General features: G+C 36.6%; 1 pseudogene; it reads right to left on the bottom strand.

Moving 5' to 3' along the window:
• Positions 1-8667: 8667 nt before the first annotated feature.
• Positions 8668-17527, bottom strand: LOC107863010 (annotated as a pseudogene).
• Between the last annotated feature and the right edge of the window lie 3385 nt (positions 17528-20912).

The following is a 20912-nucleotide window of genomic DNA, read 5'->3' on the forward strand; positions in this document are numbered from 1 at the left end:
CGTACATTCTTAGACCGACCAATTTGACTTCAAGATGCTGACTTTGCAACAATCGGCTTAGGGTGCAAGAGTTTAACTTCTCCTCCGTACACTCTAAGACCAACCAATTTGACTTCAAGATGCTGACTTTGCAACAATCGGCTTAGGGTGCGAGAGTTTAACTTCACCTTCGTACACTCTAAGACCGACCAATTTGACTTCAAGATGCTGACTTTACAACAATCGACTTAGGGTGCGAGATTTTAACTTCGCCTCCGTACACTCTAAGATCGAACAATTTGACTTCAAGATGCTGACTTTGCAACAATCGGCTTAGGGTGCGAGAGTTTAACTTCACCTCAGTACTCTTTAAGACCGACCAATTTGACTTCAAGATGCTGACTTTGCAACAATCGACTTAGGGTGCAAGAGTTTAACTTCTCCCCCGTACGCTCTAAGACCGACCAATTTGACTTCAAGATGTTGACTTTGCAAAAATCGGCTTAGGGTGCAAGAGTTTAACTTTGCCTCCGTACATTCTAAGACCGACCAATTTGACTTCAAGATGCTGACTTTGCAACAATCGACTTAGGGTGCAAGAGTTTAACTTCTCCCCCGTACGCTCTAAGACCGACCAATTTGACTTCAAGATGTTGACTTTGCAAAAATCGGCTTAGGGTGCAAGAGTTTAACTTTGCCTCCGTACATTCTAAGACCGACCAATTTGACTTCAAGATGCTGACTTGGCAACAATCGGCTTAGGGTGCGAGAGTTTAAGTTCGCCTCCGTATACTCTAAGACCGACCAATTTGACTTTAAGACGGTCCATTGACATAATAAATCCATCAGAATGCCAGCTTAAGGTGCAAAGGGACAAATCTTGTCCACCTTAAGGCGTGGAAATTTTTATATCCTTTTAAGGATAAACACGTAAGAGGCCAACTTAAGGTGCAAAGGGACAAATTTTGTCCACCTTAAGACATGGAAATTTTGAGATTCTTTAAAGGATAAACCCGCAAGAGGCCAGCTTAAGCTGCAAAGGGACAAATTTTGTCCACAACTTTTGAGATCCTTTTAAGGATAAACCCGCGAGAGGCCAGCTTAAGGTGCAAAGGGACAAATTTTATCCACCTTAAGGCATGGAACTTTTGAGATCCTTTTAAGAATAAACCCGTGAGAGGCCCATTTAAGGTCAAAATGAACAAATCTTGTCCACCTTATGGCATGTAAATTTTGAGATCCTTCTAGTTGTAGGCTTGGAGAACTTTGGCATTCCAAATCCCATTGAAGGAACTCTCTTTCTTTTCGACGAGTTGCCTCCATTGAGTCACAAATATTTAGAGTAAGTCCAAAATTTAATTAGAATAGTTTCATACTTGGTATCCATATGGTAGACACTGCAGGAACATTTTTTTTTTGACACTCATTCAACTGAACTCAGAATGAAATTTCCAGCGCCTACGTACCTCAGTAAAGAGGATCAAGTCATAACGTAGTTCTGGGTGAATATTTTTTTTTGTGTCCTAACTTGCCTAGGTCGCCTCTTTCGAGGTTTTCAACCTAGCGAACTTTTAGTTTTTTTTTAGCCATACACAGTTTATACTTTTGCGGGCCAGGAGTGGACATGCAGTTTATACTCATGTCTTAAGGAGTGTACATGCAGTTTATACTCATGCCTAAATGAGTGTACATGCAGTTTATACTCATGCCTAAATGAGTGTACATGCAGTTTATACTCATGCCTTAAGGAGTGTACATGCAGTTTATGCTCGTGCCTTAAGGAGTGTACATACAGTTTATACTCATGCCTTAAGGAGTGTACATGCAATTTATACTCGTGCCTTAAGGAGTGTACATGCAGTTTATACTCGGCCTTAAGGAGTGCACATGTAATTTATACTCGTGTCTTAAGGAGTGCATATGCAGTTTATACTCGTGCCTTAAGGAGTGTACATGCAGTTTATACTCGTGCCTTAAGGAGTGTTATCTTCATTCAAGGATAGTACTTCTTTAAGAACTTAGCATTGATGGGGCCAACCCTTACACCATCTGCATCGACAAGCTTGTAAGCACCACTTGAATATGCCTCTTGTACGACATATGGCCCATCCCACTTCAAGGTAAATTTGCCCCCAGACTTATAAAAAGTGATAATGAGCCTTCTTACTACAAGGACTTGATCTCCAACTTGGAAGCACCTCAAGCGAACCCTTTTGTTGAAAGAACGAGATAGCCGGGCTTGATAGCATTCAAGATTTTGTTGAGCCTCCAACCTCTTCTCATCAAGAGCTTCTAACTCCGCAAGATGTAACTTAGCATTTTCTTCATCGGTGAGCCCTTCTTGAATAGCCAGTCTCAAAGAAGGTATTTGACGCTCAAGTGGCAAGACCTCTTCAACTCCAAAAGTAAGTGAGTATGGGGTTGCTTGCTTTGGTGTACGGTAAGCTGTCCTATACGCCCACAAAGATTCTTTCATTTGCTCATGCCGGTCTCATTTGGATTTGGCGACAACTTTCTTCAATAAGTTGCACAAAGTTTTATTAAAGGTTTCAGCTAGGCCGTTGGCATCAGCATGGTACGTAGAAGACTTGCACTGCTTGAAGCCAAAGAGATAACAGATTTTGTTCATCAGCTTGTTATCAAATGGCTTTCCATTTTCAGTTATTATGTACTGTGGAATTCCAAAGCGGTAGACGATATTTAGTCGGATGAAGTTTGCAACATTTTGTTTCTTTACTTCCTTGAGAGCAACAGCTTCGGCCTACTTTGAGAAGTAATCTGTCGCGGCCAAGATGTATAAGTATCCACCAGAAGATTTTGTTAGTGGACCAAAAACATCCATTCCCCAAGCATTGAATGGCCAAGACGCTACAGTAGGGTGTAGTACTTCTGGAGGTTGATGTATGAAGTTTGTATGGAATTGGAAAGCTTTGCATCTTCTAGCATAGTCCAAGCAATCTTTCACTATCGTTGGCCAATAATATCCCATCCTTTTAATGTAAAAATGGAGCTTCGGTCCAGACTGATGCGATCCACAAACTCCTGAGTGCGGTTCTTGCAAAACTTGAATGGATTCTTTCTTTCCCAAACACCGTAAGAGTACTCCTTCAAATGATCTTTGGTACAGTGTGTCTTTGTAATAAAGGAAGTGAGGTGCACGACGACAGATATCAGTCCTTCTCCTTGGATCTTCTGGAAGTATCCCATAACACAAGTAGTCAATGATAGGTTGTCGTCAATCTTCCTTTACATATTTGGACACAGACGAGGTATTCAACCTTGCCTTTTATGTTCTCATCCTCATTTAACGGCGGTACTACCCATTCTTGGCGGATAATAACTCGTGTCTGATTTGGAAGAGTTAGAGTTGAAGCCAAAGCAGCTAGAGCATCAGTTTGCTTATTTTCTTTCCTTAGCACATGCTGGAGGGTTACTTCTCCAAGACATCCCATCAACTTCTGTGCATAATCATGATATGGTCTTAAATCAGGCTTCCGGACTTCATAGCTTCCCAAAAGCTGCTCGATCACCAATTGGGAATCACCAAAAACTTGTAACTGTAGTTGTTTTATGTCGACAACCATCTATAGTCCAATTATGAGTGCTTGATATTCAACAACATTATTAGAGTAACGATTCATCAAGGTAAACAAGTAGGGGATGACTCTTCTTGTAGAGTGACAAACACTACGCTGGCACCAGCTCTATTTCGATGTGCAGCACCATCAAAGTACATCTTCCATGGGGATCTAACTTCAACAGCCATTGCATCTTCATCAGAAAGTTTCAACGCTCAGTTCCCATTCATCAGGTATTGGGTGATCTGCCAAGAAGTCAGCCAATGATTGTCCTTTTATAGCCTTTTAGGGGATGTACACGATCTCAAACTGCTGAAATTGGAGGTACCACCTTGTAAGTCGGTCACTGAGGACTGGTTTCGACATTACAAACTTGATGGGATTTGCCTTGGACACAAGACGAACAACATGAGCTTGAAAGTAGTGTTTCATCTTTTGGGTTGAGAAAGCCAATGTCAAACATAACTTTTCGATCGGAGAATACTTCAGCTCATTCGGCGTCATCATTCTGCTCAAATAATAAAGAGAATTTTCTTTGACTTCACTATTTTCTTGAGCCAGTAGTGCTCCAACTGACCTCTCTTGTGCCACAATGTAGAGTATTAATGATTTCCCAGGTATAGGTGCCTCAAGAACTGGTGGCTTCATTAAGTATGATTTGATACTCTCAAAAGCATTACTACAAGCTTGGTCCCATTCGAAAGGAGTATCCTTCTTCATGAGATGACTAAATAGTTAACATTTCCCGGCCAGGTTTGAGATGAACCTCCTTAAATATGCTAGCCTTCCTTGAAGGCTTTTTAACTCATGAATATTTCGAGGCTCGGGCATCTTCAAAATTGCGTCAACCTTGTCTTAATTAATTTTAATTCCTCGATGTCGAACAATGAAGCCAAGAAACTTTCCAGAAGTAACTCCAAAGGCACACTTCAATGGATTCATCCTAAGTTGATATCTTTGAAGTAACTCGAATACCATTTTTAGGTCTTTTAAGTGGTCATCTCTCTTTCTTGACTTCACCACTAGATCATCCTCATAGCATTCAACATTTTTATGGAGAAGGCCATCAAAGATGTTTTGCATAGCCCTTTGATAAGTGGCACCAGGTTCTTCAAACCAAAAGGCATTACCTTGTAGCAATAAATACCTTTGGGCATACGAAATACAGTGAGTTCTTCATCCTTTGGTGACATACGGATTTGGTTGTAGCCAGATGAACCATTCATGAAGGACATTGCCTCATAACCAATGGTGGCATCAATCATCAACTTTGGTATGGGGATTGGAAAGTCATCCTTAGGGCAGGCATTGTTGAGATCCTGAAAGTTGACACAAACTTGAATTTGGCCATTTTTCTTCCGTACTAGAACAATACTTGAAATCCATGTGGGAAATTTGACTTCACGAATAAGGACCGCTTCAATGAGTTTTTTAACTTTATTTTCAATCAAAGGAACCAACTTCGGCCTAAAGCATCTTTAGGTTTGCTTAACAGGACGGGCACCATTCTTGACCGCCAACTGATGGACCGCTACTTTTGGATCTAAACCAGGCATTTCCTTATAGCTCCAAGCGAAGACATTCATATATTCTTTGAGTATGTCCATATAAGCGATTTCCTCCTCCATTTTTAGAAACGCGCTCAGGTAAGTTGGTCTTGGGTCTTCATCGGTTCCAAGATTAACTTCCTTCAAGGGATCTATTGTGGCCTTTACTCCTTCTTCAAGTTGCGATGGAGCATCTCCAACATCTTCCTCAACCTTTATTTGAGACGAGTCATCTTTCTCGTTCGGGGTTGTAATATGATATAAGGATCTAATACTCTCTTCATCTTCTTTGCGTTGCTTGGTATAAACCACAGTATACGCCTTTGCTTTTAGCACCTCATTACATGAAACTACCAGTTCCGTCTGTCGCTTCATTCTAGAAGGAATCAAACTTTGGAAATCTTTTTGTATTTTAAGTGAAGAGTGCCTCATCGTGCTTTGACGACTCCTCTTACACTTGTTGTTTTTCCTCTTATTTAGAGGTCCTAACTTTTCAAACATAGAAGTTCTTGCAGTTGATTCTCCAAGTCGGTCAAAGACAGAAGCCCTTTTGTTGGATGTAGTAGACTCTTCTTCTACAGTAATGTAGTGGCTAACCGCCCTTCATATAGAGATGCAAATTGGAGGTGGTTGCGTATATCCTAGGCCTTCACATGCCTGCCTGGTCGTACCTTCCGATGGAAGTTTTCCCAACCTTGATGGATCATTTGGATGGTATCTATCCTTTACAAATAGCTTGTATGCATTTGGATCGAAGACATCCTTCGTACATTTCGTAGGGAGTGTCATATCTTGTGGCAGATTTTGAGCCACAGACTCTTCAAGAAGTCTTGAGGATGGATTTATTGCATCAGTCTTCCTGATAGGTAAAGTTAGCCCCTTTAGCACATTATCTTGGGAATCCGATGGGTGATCTTTCTTTTCCCTTGCCTTCGGTACATAACGAAGAATGGGAGTTGCCTTATTTTTTGTAGAAGCGACACTTTCTTTATTTGAAGTGGAGAGAGGCTTCTTGGTGCCGACTTTTTCGACAGTCACTGCGACCTTCTAAGATGCAAGATTGTCACACTTGTTCTTGGTGACATCTTCAACCCTTTTCTCATCCACAACATACTTTTTTAAGTAGAATTTTCCATCGGCAAAATGTGACTCAGCTTCAATGAATGGCTTGTCATTGACAACTATCTTTCTTTTCACTCCACCTTCGAGGTACTTTAATCATTGATAGTAAGAGGACGAGATAATTTTGTTCCCATGCATCCAAGGCCTACCAAGAAATATATTGTATGAAGTTTTCGCATAGATCACATGCATCAATGGGTTTGATTGAAAATAATCCATACGAATCCCCAACTTGATACATCATATTGCCCTCTGGCCCCTTTGATTAAAGCCTTGGATCATTATACGACTTTCGTTCAGTTCGCTAATAGCGATGCCAAGTTCCTTCATCATGCGATAGGCAGGATGTTGACTCTAAATCCTTCATCTATCAAGATTCTATTGATCTTCTTTCATAGAATTTGACCCACCATATATAAGGGACAGTTATGTAGGGCCTCACTAAGCAGACGATCGTTATTTGTGAATGTAATTTTTGTATCACACACATGTGCCTCTTCGCCAAGAGTTTCAGTAAGCTTTTTGGAAGGTGAAGGAACTTCCATGGGTTGATTCTCACCCTTTGCCCCCTCTTTCGCGGTATTAAAACAAGACGCCTCAAAGTTGACTTGGGCAGTCTTTACACGAAACCAACTCAATAAGAATTCCTTTAAAGTCATCGGACGCCAAGGTTTTTGAGGGTGAAGCTCTGTCACCCTCGTCTTCTTTAGGAATTCAACCAACTTCTGTTTTCTTGGTTTATTTACCATTCTCTTCCTAGTTGTTTGCTCGACTGACTTCTTTCTTTGACTCATCTTCTTGCGTCTGCGTCTGGTTACTAGAGTCCAACCTTCATCATCGCCTTCATCAATTGAAGACCTGTCAGGCTCTAATATTTTTTTATTATACTCTTCGACACATATTTGGACAAGATCGAGCCAACCAAATGTGATGGATATTTGATGAGAACTAGCTGTCTCATCATCGAAGAAGATCTTCTTCTCTTTTGCCAGTTGCATGACTTTATCTTTAAAGACAAAGTATTTTTCCAGAGAGTGACTTATGAGCCTATGATATTTGCAATAATTAGGGTCATTGGTCCTTTCAGCTTCGTTGGGACGCTTCATCTCTGGGAGTTCAATGAGCTTATACTCAAGGAGTTCATAAAAAATCTAAGCAACATCAGAATTAAGGAAGGGATATTCCTTTTCTTGTATCTGCTTTAAAGTTTTCTGATTTGGACGTGCTCCAGAAGTCGTCTTCACACTTTGCTTCTTGCTCACCTTTGTGGTGACCTTCACAGGAGACACATCAATATTCATGGACTTTTTGTTGTCATTTTTGAGGATAAACTTGCCCCATCTTTTGGGTTCCTGCTTATCTTTTCCCCTTCGAGGGTCATGGATATGCTCTGATCCTTTTCCAACAGAAGACATGCTCAACTCCATATCATGAGCACGGGTATCTAGCTCTTCAAATTATTTAGGCTTAATGCCTTGCAAGATGTAGAGAAGTTCCTAGTGCATTCCTTGGTCGCACATCTCTATTGTAGAAGCTTCACTGAGCCTATCTTTGCAGTTTAGGCTAGCATTTCTTCATCGATTAATGAAGTAAATAACTGGTTCATCCTTTCTTTGCTGAGTATTTGTGAGCTCTACCATGCTCACTGTACGCCTTGTGCTATAAAAGCGATTTAGGAATTTGTGCTCTAATTGCTCCCAGCTATCGATGGAATTAAGCTCAAGGTTCATATACCAATCAAAGGTGTTTCCCTTTAGGGAACGAACAAACTGTTTGACAAGATAGTCACCGTAAGTTCAAGCATTGTTACATGTCTCAACAAAGTGTGCGACATGTTGTTTTGGGTTTCCTTTGCTCTCAAATTGTTGAATTTGGGGGGTTGATAGCCGGAAGTCATTTTGAGGCTATCAATCCTTGCCGTGTAAGGCTTGGAATAAGTAAGTGAAGACTTATCAACAACATCATACTTGTCTTTGAGGTTTTCTTCAATGAATTCCCTCAATTTCTCAATCGGGATCGTTTCCTCAGAAGAAACTTCCACCTCTTTAATTGGTGGTGTTTGTTTCACAAGATTTTCTATCTCATGAACCTCTGGAGATTTTCCATGTGCATGGCTAGACTCTCCGTCTATCATACCTTCCACCCTATCTACTATGTTATCAATTCGAGTATCTTGATTTTGAAAATATTTGGTTAGGCCATCAATTGTCTTTGCCAGATTCGCAAATTACTCCTTCATAGACGAGGCATCAGTTACCATCGCTTGCATAATCACTGGAGATGTTGGAGAGTAGCACGGATTATCACACAAGTTAATTTTTGAAGTGATCAACTTATGCGGTGTGGTCGGAGATGATGAGTTGCTTGAATGATCATCGCTCTTTGCGCCAGAGTATTTGGAACCGAAATGCTCAAGTAGATCTAAAGTCTTCTTAAGCGATTCAGCCACACTGCTTCCTCCTTCTGAAGTACTTGCATTGGAATTCGTTACTTTTGGGGTTGAAGATAAAAAAACTGGAATCGGGAATGATGTCGTTGAAGTTTCTCAAGCAGCCCAAATTGTCATAAGCACTTGTATTATTATCAGGGAATGATGTCAGATAGATTGGGAGGCATCCTAAAGGGTAAATACTTGGAACCAACACGCGCGTGGATCCCTGCTAAATCACATCTTTGATGCCTCTCGTAATCCCCACGACAACAAAAGGAACATAGGTCCTTACTTCTGGGATCTGCTTTCTCTGGAAGAAACAATTGTAGTAATCGTTTCCTCCCCATTCTCCCATTATAACAAGTGAGTTTCTGAGATGGGTCTCTACACATCTAGACCCACAGTTGGACTGAATATTGGTTTTGAACCAACCTAGTTGGTTCGACAACGGTGTGTTCCATGTGGATAACCGAATATTTCGAGAGGCCCAGAAGGAAGTATCGAAGAAGGGTCGTTGTACCAGCAACGGCAAAATTAACTCCTTGGGTGAATGAGGAACCTTTGTCTAAGTAAGCATTGAGGAAGGAGAGTTTGAAATATTGAGAAATAAAGTCGGTAATGACACAACCGTTGGAAAAGCAGCCAGTGGGTCTTCTGAAGAAAGTCTCGCCATAAGATGATGGAAACGCCTTGGGTAAGGATGACATTGCCTGCATCAACGAGGGAGTCACCCAGTTAGTAAACAGATCTAATGTTGCATTTCATTTGAGTATATGAATGAGCAAAGAAGGAAGCTAATTGTAGACACATAAAATTTATTGGATCAAATTCATATAAAATTTGAATTTGAGCCATATGTTATTGGGTTTAAACTTATTTTGGGCTAAAAAAATAATAAGCATGTTTTATTCTTCATCAAGGTCCATCTCACTTTGAAGCCTAAACTCATTAAGTGATGTGGGATCCCAGTCAAATCCAAAACCAATAAGACGCCGCCATATGTACAAATGATCTGAAAATCTCATTCAAAATTCAACAACCAATCAAAAGGTGCCAAGTGTCAAAGTGACATGTTTCGGCCAATCACAAGCAACTAGGCCTACCCCACAACTATAAATAGGGGTAACATAACATTCTAAGGAAGAAAAGAAAAAGGAGGACATTCTGCAAGCATTAGAGGAAGCTTCTGCATTGACTACACAGCTCTTCAACCAATTGACAAACGGAGTTCTGCCCGGAGATCAACTCGACAAGGTGCTGTCAGACAATTCCTGGAGATCCAAACACATTTTTAGGAGACTCAAATAATCCTATATTCGAGAATCACGCTGCAAAGGCCCTCGAATCATAAAAAAACTTAGGAGATAAGAATCGAGAGAATAACGAAATTGTACCCGCAAAATTACCTTAAATAAAATTATTCTTTTTGTTTATTTTATTTTTTGCTTGCAGTTAATTTTCAGCATTAACGAAAATTTGTTGTGAACAAATTGGAACGCCCAGTGGGACTAGTTCTGCTCTTCATCTCTTCTTCCTACAAGTCAAAGGAAATCACATATTCAACTACTACAATGGACTTCAGAAAAATCAATGAAGTTTCGAGCAAGTAATCTACTATTGTCACGTCTACTGAGATCAAACTTGTTGACCCCATCAATCGACGCAATCTCAACACTTGTGCTTTAGATGGATCCCAATACTTCACCATTTTGGAGATAAATAAAAGGAGAAAATCTTAAATTTCGACAGTAACTACAACCCCTGGGGGCAACTTGGCATCTATTTTTTCAGATGAACCGGCTGAACCTAGCTGCAACTTTGGAGAATCTAAAAACTTAATGAATTCTCCAACTTCAACGAAAGTCAACACCTCATGGTTGATGCAGTTGACTTGGAAGAGATAAATCATCAAATCGCCTTGAAGAAGTCCGTTCATGAGATAAATCATCAAATCGCCCGACTTATGAGCAAGTTAGATATCTACAATTCTGGAGAGTCAAATTATAATCTAACACCGTGAGAAAAACTTGATGGTGAATCTCTCATCAAGATAAGTGACAATTACTGCAATGATCGATCCGCTTCAGTGGCTACTCTAACAGTTCAACAACTGCAAGATATGATTGCAAACACCATAAAGGCACAATATGGCGGTGTAACACCCCGTATTCAAGTACGTGTATTGGTCTTATTTATATGAAATTAATTTTTTTATTTTATTTATATCGAAATTTGCCCATCGATGGTTCCATGTGAAGGTTATTGAATAAGCTTTCCAACGAAATAAAGATTTCCAAAAACGGATAGGTTTCGGATATAATCGATCACATTCAAAACTATAAAACGGTGGCCGGGATATTTGGGAATAGTAAATGTGTAGGAAAATTTCCTGCACACAAACTATTGAGGCCATCCAAATTTTTGGGTCAACTTCGAACGATCATAAATCCCTTAATATAATGAACTGGGAGAGATGCCACCTATGAAAAGAAATATATTTGAGTCTTCTTGTCAATACAATTGGTTTCATCCAAATCGAACGTTTGAGTAAGGAGTTATACTCGTTTTACTTCATCCTATCAAAACAGATTTTTAGGGTCAACTTCAAACGACCATAACTCCTTGTACAGGACAAACTGGGTGGCCTACTATATATGAAATGAAATCCCTTTGAATTATCTTTCCAATGATACTAATTTCACCCAAATCCAATATCGGAGCAAAGAGTTATGGTCGATCTACTTTAGCTTATCAAAACAGTCCATCAAAGGACAAATTTGACATTATTTAAATTTTAAAGGCATTTTGGTCATTTCCTATTATATTATGGACGGAAATATGTGTATATATACATGTATATGAGTTCAAAAACTCATTTTCATCATCAATCATTGAGAAAGAACAAACTCTAGCCAAATTTGACCTTTAAATTACTTTTGATTCAACCGTAAAAATTTTAAAGTAATCCGATAACTGCGTTTGTCATCTCGAGAGCTTCAAACGGCACCTATTATTTGTGCAAACAAGATTGCATAATCAAGAGGTGAATTCTAAGGTATGAATATTGTTTGCCTTTTTTCTTTTCCATATGTATATGTATGATAGAGGATTATATGTATTGGTTGTTATTAAAAGGTGATGGAAATATGGTTATGGACTATTTTGCATGGTTTGATTGTATTGAATTGTGGAAGGTGGATATGGTAATTGAGTTATGGAAGGTGGATATGATGATGTACTATTGAATTGATGATTATTTATGTCTATGGCTCAATTTGGTTTAATGGATTGGTTGGAAGGATAAATGAATCCAAACTTGATATTGGAGGATGTTGTATGAATATACATGACATGTGAATGTAATTGGAGTATAAGAGGGTTAAAGTGACACCCTTTATGGTGTAATTAAGGCTTACTACTTAACAACTAGTTTGGTTAATTCAAATAATTGAATTGTGACATTTGGTTGCTAATACTAGATTGCTATATATGTTCATTGTAGATAAGTAATCCGAAAAGATGGGAAGTCCATTTGGGACTAGTATTGAAGGTTGACAGTCAGGTATGTAAAGCATACTCTATACCATATCTTTGGCATGAAAGTGCACAATTGTTCTATTAAGAAAGTTTCCAAAGTTATTCAGTAGCATGTGATCCATAATGGTTTTGTATGATGTCTTACATTACTAATGAACTTGTTTCCACTCTACAAGATGTCAAGACATTCCAATACTTACTTGTTTTCCAAATCTTATATGTTTATTGCACTAATGAATGTCAGGAGGTATTCGGTTACTCAAACAAGATCCATGTTCTTTTAATGACTCCAAAACGTTTCATTGATATTCCAATAAGTTCCTACTTCATTGTTATGGCATTGATGACTCCAAAACACTTCATTGATGTGCCAGTGAGTTCTTACTTCATTGTTATTGCATTGATGGTCTATTTATAAGTCTCTTATTGATATATCATTGTTTCAAAGTATTAAAAATGCGGTGGCGACCGAAATAACAATCTCAAAGATTAATTGAACTAAGTGATGAAAGTTCTCTCTTATTGGGTGGTATCCCAGGGGCATAAGCCTATCATGGGTCGATCCCTATTTATGTGTTTATAGGTGGTATCCCAAGGGCATAAGCCTATCATGGGTCGATCCTAATGTTTATGTACTGGAGGCAGCCTAATGGTCACAGTACAATACAGTAATGATTACAAAGATGATAAGAACGAAGGTAAAATGATTGAATAAATACAATGTACAGGTTGTCACAAGTTCTAATAAGTGTGTTTCACTTCTATTACGATTTATTCACTTGTTTCTGATTTCTATTGAGCTCCTATATCATATGTGATTATCTACAGCTTTACATACTCAGTACATATTTCGTACCGACGTCCCCCACGGGGGACCTGCATTTCATGCTGCAGGCATAGGTACCTCAGCTCATACACCGCACAAGTAGAAGCCAGGATATCCAACTGTTTTTGGTGAGCTCCAGTTTGCTTTGGGGCTTTCCGTGTCATATCCAGTCACTTTTGGCATTGTATAGAAGTTAGTTATATGGCGGGGTGTGTCCCAACCTTGGTTAAACTCTGTGTATTATCTAGAGGATTTGTAGACCTAATGTACAGTTAAGGTGGTGTTTTATTAATAGACGTGATGGATCCAACGGCCAAGTATTGTATATACATATATATGTGTGCTTGAGCTTATACAGGTGATTATTTTCTTTTATATGCGACATGATATTGTCCAAATTTCTGGTTGTCATAGAGGTATGCATGGGAAGTATAAGGTTATGAGTTGGTTCTCCTGGGCCTCCTCGGTTACGGGTGCCAGTCCGCCCCAATAGAATTTGAGGCGTGTCAGGCGGTCCATCACAAAGTTTCATAGGATACTCAAAGTCGTATTCTAAGCGAATCGATGGTGTACCGATGCCAATTGGATATCAACCGCCAAAGTTTTAACAATTTGATGGAAAGGGAAATCCAAGGCAATACATCGCTCATTTCGTTGAGACTCGTAGCAGTGCTGGTACACATGGCAATCTTTTTGTCAAGCAATTTGTTCGCTCCTTGAAAGGCAATGCTTTTTATTGGTACACAGACTTAGAGTCTAGATCAATTGATTGTTGGGAGCAACTAGAAAGTTAATTCCTAAATCATTTCTACAGTACCCGTCGTATGGTCAGCATGATGGAGTTGACAAACACAAGACAAAGTAAAGATAAGCCTGTATTAGATTACATAAATCGTTGGTAAACATTGAGCTTTGATTGCAAGGATCAACTTTCTGAAACATCCGCGGTTGAAGTTTGCATTCAACGGATGCGTTGGGGCCTTGTGTATATCCTCCAAGGAATTAAGCCTCGAACTTTTGAAGAATTAGCTACGCGCGCTCATGACATAGAACTAAGTATTGCAAGTCATAGAATGGTGTCACCTATTTTTTATCCTAGGAAGGAAGTCACAAAATTCAAAGACTCGTCTGAAAACCAAATTGGGGAATCTATGATGACAACTGTGAGTTTTACAAAGTCCCCTACAAGACAAAAGTTAAAAGAGGAAGCTCCAAAGCAACAAATGCAAGAGGTGAAAAATCAAACAACCTTGAAAGAGTTACAAGTAAGGGTATATCCTTTTCCCGACTCTGATGTTCCTGAAATTCTTATCGAGTTGTTAGCCAAAGAAGCCATTGAACTTCTTAAGTCAAAGTGACCTGAAGAATCAAACAAAGTCGATGATCCTAAATATTGTAAATTTCACCGCATTGTTGGTCATCACACCACAAAATGGTTCATCCTGCAGGAAAAGATCATAACATTAATGCATGGGGGAAAGATCATCATTGATGAAGGCAATACAGTTGACGCAAATCATGTTAGCGCCAAACTGCACCATATGAAAGGTTCAATTTCAAAAGCTCTACAAGTCATGCGCTCTGTGGAATCACCGAAATTTGTAGAAATCGTCATGCTATAATTTGGGAGCTTTGACCCAATTGGGGTTCCAGCCTTGAAGAAAACAACGGGCAAATCCATGCAAAATAACTTCTCCAATAGCAAGAAGGGTGATACTTGGACATCGATCACTTGCAAAAAAAGAAAATGTCAAAGGACTTCTAAACTCTAACTTCCAAAAGTCGACACAAGATCAAGTGAAAATCTGCTTCAACCAATGAGGGCAATAAATACCAAACTAAAGTGCAACAATACTCCATTACAAAGGGTTGGGAGGAAAGTTACATTACAAGAATTCCTCCCCAAAATACTCCTCGATGCACGAGCCTAAACTGTAATTTAAAACGCTCCTTAAGGCACGAGCTTCAACTGCATATCGCTCCTGACCCGCATGAGTCTAAACTGTGAACGACTCTCAAAAAAAAAGGAAGGAAAAGTATGAAGCTTGAATGCATATTTGGAGTCCTTTGAAGATGTCGTCTTAAAGCAAAAGGATTCTTCATTATCTCTCAAGCAATAAAGTCTTCTCGACAAGAAAAAAACTTGTGGTAATTTAAATATTGCTCTAGTTTGGCCTTCAACATATTGCGGAAGTGATGCGGTCCAAAACTTGAAGTAGATGATGAAATTCATGAAGTATCCAAAATCAGAGGAGAAATAGAATATCACAAGATTTAGGCTGCAACTTTGGAAAAGTACCTGAGAAAATATAAAGGTTATATGCTGGTGGATTTAACGCTTAACGTATATCTGTGAGTCTACTTTCTAATGGAAAAAGGGGAACCTGATTCTGATACTTCCACCTCAAGAAATGAAATTTATTGTGACACTGTGCAAAGCTGAAACAACCAATGAACCAAGATTAGAAGGATGTTTTTGGAGCAATATCTGGGACGATTCGGATGCAACCTAATTGTAGTTTCCACAAGATACGTAGCTCTACGAGTCTACTTTTTAATTCCAAAAACAAAACCTGATTCCGATACTTCCACGTCAAGATATGGAATTTATCGTGACGCTGCGCAAAGCTGAAATAACTAGCAGACCAAGATTAGAAGGCTGTTTTTAGAGCAATATATGGGACGATTCGGATGCAATCTAATTGTCGTGTCAGCGTAGGACGTAGCTCTGTGAATCTACTTTCCAATGCAAAAAATAGAACCTGGTTCGGATACTTCTACGTCAAGATATGAAATTTATCGTGACGCTGCATAAAGCTGAAATAACCAGCGAACCAAGATTAGAAGGCTATTTTTGGAGCAATATCTGGGAAGATTCGGATGTAATCTGATTGCAATTCCCGCATAAGACGTAGCTCTACGAGTCTAGTTTATAATGCAAAAAGAATGGCTCCTGATTTTGATACTCCTACATCAAAATACGAAATTTATCGTGACGCTGTGCAAATCTGATAAAATAGGACATTGAATTCCATTTTTTATGAATCAAACAACTCATATTTTTGTTCTCCCATCAGAGAATAAATATTGTTGTGGACGTGTGCCTAGTAATTGCTCGCCAAAGTCAGAAAAGGCTACTCCCTGTGTCAATATTATCAAGTTGGATGGCACCACGTACGTACTCCTTGAAAAGAATGGGATGCTCTCACTCGAAACCTCTTTATCGCCGAGCCCCACGGATGAGATGCACCACATGCTTGCTTTGCAACGAAGGACTGCAGACACTCAGAACTTCATCATCATAAGGTTGCAAGAATGACACCAAGTACATGCTCACTGAAGCTAAAATGAAAAACTTTCAGCGTCGTCAAGGATAAAATCAGATCATTCCAAGTCACTTTCTTATCAAGCAGTAAGGAAGTGCACTAAATGGTTCAACATCAATCATGTCAACCTTTTTTGGTCTGACATCAAGACCATTTACATAAACCTGCACAAAAAAAATAATGATGTAACACATCTACAGTGTTGACCTGATGAAGCTTCTCGGTTCTATGCGGATTGATGCCATCTACGTGAAACTTCAATCTGGCGATACGTGTCGGTACCAAACGCACGATGCTTCAATTTGGCATGATCAACATTGGGAGAAACAAATACATTTAAAATCACGAGAATGAAAGCACATTCATGAGTACTTCAAGTCTCGCCACCAAGTTTCGGCAAGTCTACACGTCGACCAACCTTGAAGTAGGGGGCATTTGTAGACACATAAAATTTATTGGATCAAATTCATATAAAATTTGAATTTGAGTCATATGTTATTGGGTTTAACTTATTTTGGGCTAAAAAAAAATAAGCCTATTTTATTCTTCATCAAGGTCCATCTCACTTTGAAACCCAAACTCATCAACTGACTTGGCATCCCAGTCAAATCCAAAACCAATGAAATGCCGCCATATGTACAAATGATGTGGAAATCTCATTCAAAATTCAACAACCAGTCAAAAGGTGTCAAGTGTCAAAGTGACATGTTTCGACCAATCACAAGCAACTAGGCCTACCCCCACAACTACAAATAGGGGGTAACATAACATTCTAAGGAAGAAAAGAAAAAGGAGGACATTGTGCAAGCATTGGAGGAAGCTTCTGTATTGACTACACAGCTTTTAATGAATTGACTAACGGAGTTTTGCCCAGAGATCAACTCGACAAGACAAAGTGCTGTCAGACAATTCCTGGAGATCCAAACACATTTTTAGGAGACAAATCATCCTACATTCGAGAATCACGCTGCAAAGGCCCTCGAATCACGGAAAAACTTAGGAGAGAAGAATCGAGAGATTGACGAAATTGTACCCGCAAAATTACCTTAAATAAAATTATTTATTTTATTTATTTTATTTTTTACTTGCAGTTAATTTTCAGCATTAACAAAAATTTATTGCGAACACTGATTGATGAGCAAAAGGAACAAAGAACATTGGGTCAGAGAAAGAGAGGCCATTGAAGAATGTTTTGCTCCGAAGTGCGAAGTCCTCATGTGTTATTTATAATGCTACTTTTCAACTCAATTTTACGTGGAGTTTCATTTTACGTTTCAGAATTATAATTTAAGTTCAATCTTTAATTTTTTTAAATATAAAATTTATATATTTGAAAATAACATAAAAATATTATATGATAAATAATTGAGAAATTAAAAATATATTCTCTTTTTTAAAAAAAATAATCTAGCTTGATTTGACAAAGAAAAGAAACTTTTTATTCTTGTGATTTTATCCATATTAAAATTATGTTAAATATATTAAAATATTTTTTAATTTTATAATTTTAAACATGTCACATTTAAAATTTAAATTAAAATATTATAAAAAATAAAAAAATCAATCTCTGGCACGGGTAGGAAAGCTCTTAGCATGTAAGAGCCACAAAAAGCGATGGCGTTAGCTGTTCACCCAGCTGGACTTGTCACTTTGTTTCTGTTCCCCATTTTTGCTTTTCTTTTTGTTTAATGCCAAAAATGATTAGTTCCCTTTTTGGCTTTTGACCCCATCTCAATTAAAAGCCAAGAGAGACCTATCTAACATATACGTTTTTTTTTTTACTCCTATAATGATATTACATACACTATTACGAATTTAAAAAGAAAAATTCATTAATTCATAATACCCAAAAACAATACTAAATTAATTGAATCCTCATGTTTCAATTTTCAGCAGAATTTCGTTGGAAAAATACTATCCACCACTAATCAATACCACATAATCACTATCTTCATCGAACCAAAAACACCCACCGGCGAATCATTGTCGCACCCCTAGCTTCTGCCACCTCTGACCTAATCTCCACTCCCTTCAAGCAGTAAACACCAACTAGCAGCAATGACCAATCACTACAATTTAATTGGAGTTTACATTTAAGAGAAAAATAGAAGGAGTATCGCGTTTGAAACAAAAAATAAAGGTTGGATCGAGTTGGTTTGAAATCGAGTTCGATGGATTTATTGGATCGAGTAGTGAATTTAGATTAATAATTTGAGATAAAAAATTAAAACAAAAAAGTGACAAAAATATTCCCGAACTTTGATAAATGATACGTATATATGTCCATCATACTTTGGGTATACATATGTCTCTACCGTTAGTGTAGAGGCATATACGTATCATTCATGTCAGGTAGAAAGTTGAAATCAAAATATTGTCAAAAAAAGAAAGGGGTCATTCTTCATGAAACGGACTAAAAAAAAAGTAGGTCATTCTTTTTTAAACGGAGGGAGTATTATGTAATTTTCAAATAATACATGTTACTTTCCTTGTTCGAACGTTTATGGCATTGATAGTCAATTATATATTTAAAATAATTTAAGTTATTTTTTTCTTTCAATTTAAGCGGCACTGATGTAATTTCGAGAATCAACCAAATTTTTATATATTTAAAAATTTTCAGGCTGTTAATTATTATGATTTACTGTATTTTTCTACGTATTTTTTTTTTGAAATATATAATAGATTAAAATTTTTTTTGGTTGATATTTTAAACTGTTAACTATTGTAATTTATATTACATTTTATGTATTTTTTAAATAATACATATTACTCTTCTTGTCCAAACTTCTATGTCATTGATAATCAATTATATTTTTAAGTATTTCAATTTGAGTGACGCTGATAATTTCGAGAGTAATCAAATATTTTGCATTTTAATTTTTTTAAGTTATTACTTATTGTGATCTATAATATTATTACGTATTTTTCTGAAATATATAACAGATTATTTTTTTTAGATATTTTAAGTTGTTAAATATTATAATTCAATTTAAGTGCATAGATATAATTTCGACAGTCAGACAAATACTTGATATATTTTAAATTTCTTATGTTATTAATTATTATGATTTACAAGATTTTTTTTTAATATATAACAAATTAAAAAAATAAGACAAACAAATTAAAATGGATGAAAAAATGAAGGCAAGGGAAAAGACCAATGAAGTTGTGCCAAAGCAGACAGCTTGACCTTTAAATTTGTAAAGTTTTTAAAAAATATATAACAAATTAAATTATTTTTAAAATATTTTAAGCTGTTAACTATTGTAATTTATAATTTTTTTTATGTAATTTTCAAATAATAATAAATGTTACTCTACTTATTCAAAATTTTGTGGCATTTATAGTCAATTATATTTTTTAAATAATTTAATTTTTTAATTATTGTGATTTATAATATTTTTTCTTCTACTCCAATTTAAGTAGCACAATTTTTAGATGACATAATAATTATTTAGGGGTGATATAATAAAATCATGATTGAAGCAACAAAATGATTCATAATAACTAATTAGAAGTAATATTTCAAAGTTATTATAAAAAATATTTGTGGAAAAAAATTAAGTAGACCTCATATAAGACGTCAATTTAATTTTTTAACAATAAATATTATTAATTTTTTAATTCTTAGATGAAGTTATAATAATTTATTTTAAAAAAGCATTTGTGGAAATAAATTAAGTGGACTCATATAAGACGTCAAGTTAATTTAATAATAAATATTATTAATTTTTTTAATACTTAGATGAATTTATATTAATTTTTTAATAGTAATTTTTAATACTTAAATGGTTTATAATAATTGATTAGGGGTGGTGTAATAAAATTACGATTGAAGCAGATGAAGTAGACATGTCATAAATGTCTATTTTATTTTTCATTAAATATTATTAATTTTTTAATATTCAAATGACATATAATAATTATTTAGGGATGATATAGTAAAATCATGGAGCAAGCAGTTGAACGGACGGCAAGCAACACGACCCCAAGCTGCTCTACCATTCACTCTTATATTATAAAGTAATATATCTAAATCTATTTATATTCATATTTATATCTATAGTTATATCTATATATTTAATCTCTATCTCTATCTCTAATTTCTACATTTATATAATCTAATATATTAAAAGAGTGAAAGGTTTTAAAAATATTATTTAAACTTTTTTTTCTTCATCAAAAATTTCACAAATAGATAAAATTATTTTTTCACTTTTTTTCTCAGTTATTATTTACTATTTTTAAAACTATTATTATTTGATTAGTTTTTGTTAAAATAGAATTTGGTTTGACAAAAAGGAAAAAAAGGAAACACATTTATTTTTTTTAGTTGAAGTTAATAGCTAGTACAATTGAGATATTTGATAGGACAAAAAAAATTGTGTGTGTGTCGGGGGTGGGGGGTGGAACATGTTGAAGTTAATAGTTAGTACAATTGAAAAATATGATAAGATAAAAATAGGGAAAAAAAGGAACACTTTTCTTTTTAGGTTGAAGATTAAGAATTAATAAATACAATTAAGATATAAGGTTAAGTGAGAACTTATTTTGACATTTAGA

This window comes from Capsicum annuum, chromosome 1 (genome assembly GCF_002878395.1).
Source record: "Capsicum annuum cultivar UCD-10X-F1 chromosome 1, UCD10Xv1.1, whole genome shotgun sequence".
In the NCBI taxonomy this organism is placed as follows: Eukaryota; Viridiplantae; Streptophyta; class Magnoliopsida; order Solanales; family Solanaceae; genus Capsicum; species Capsicum annuum.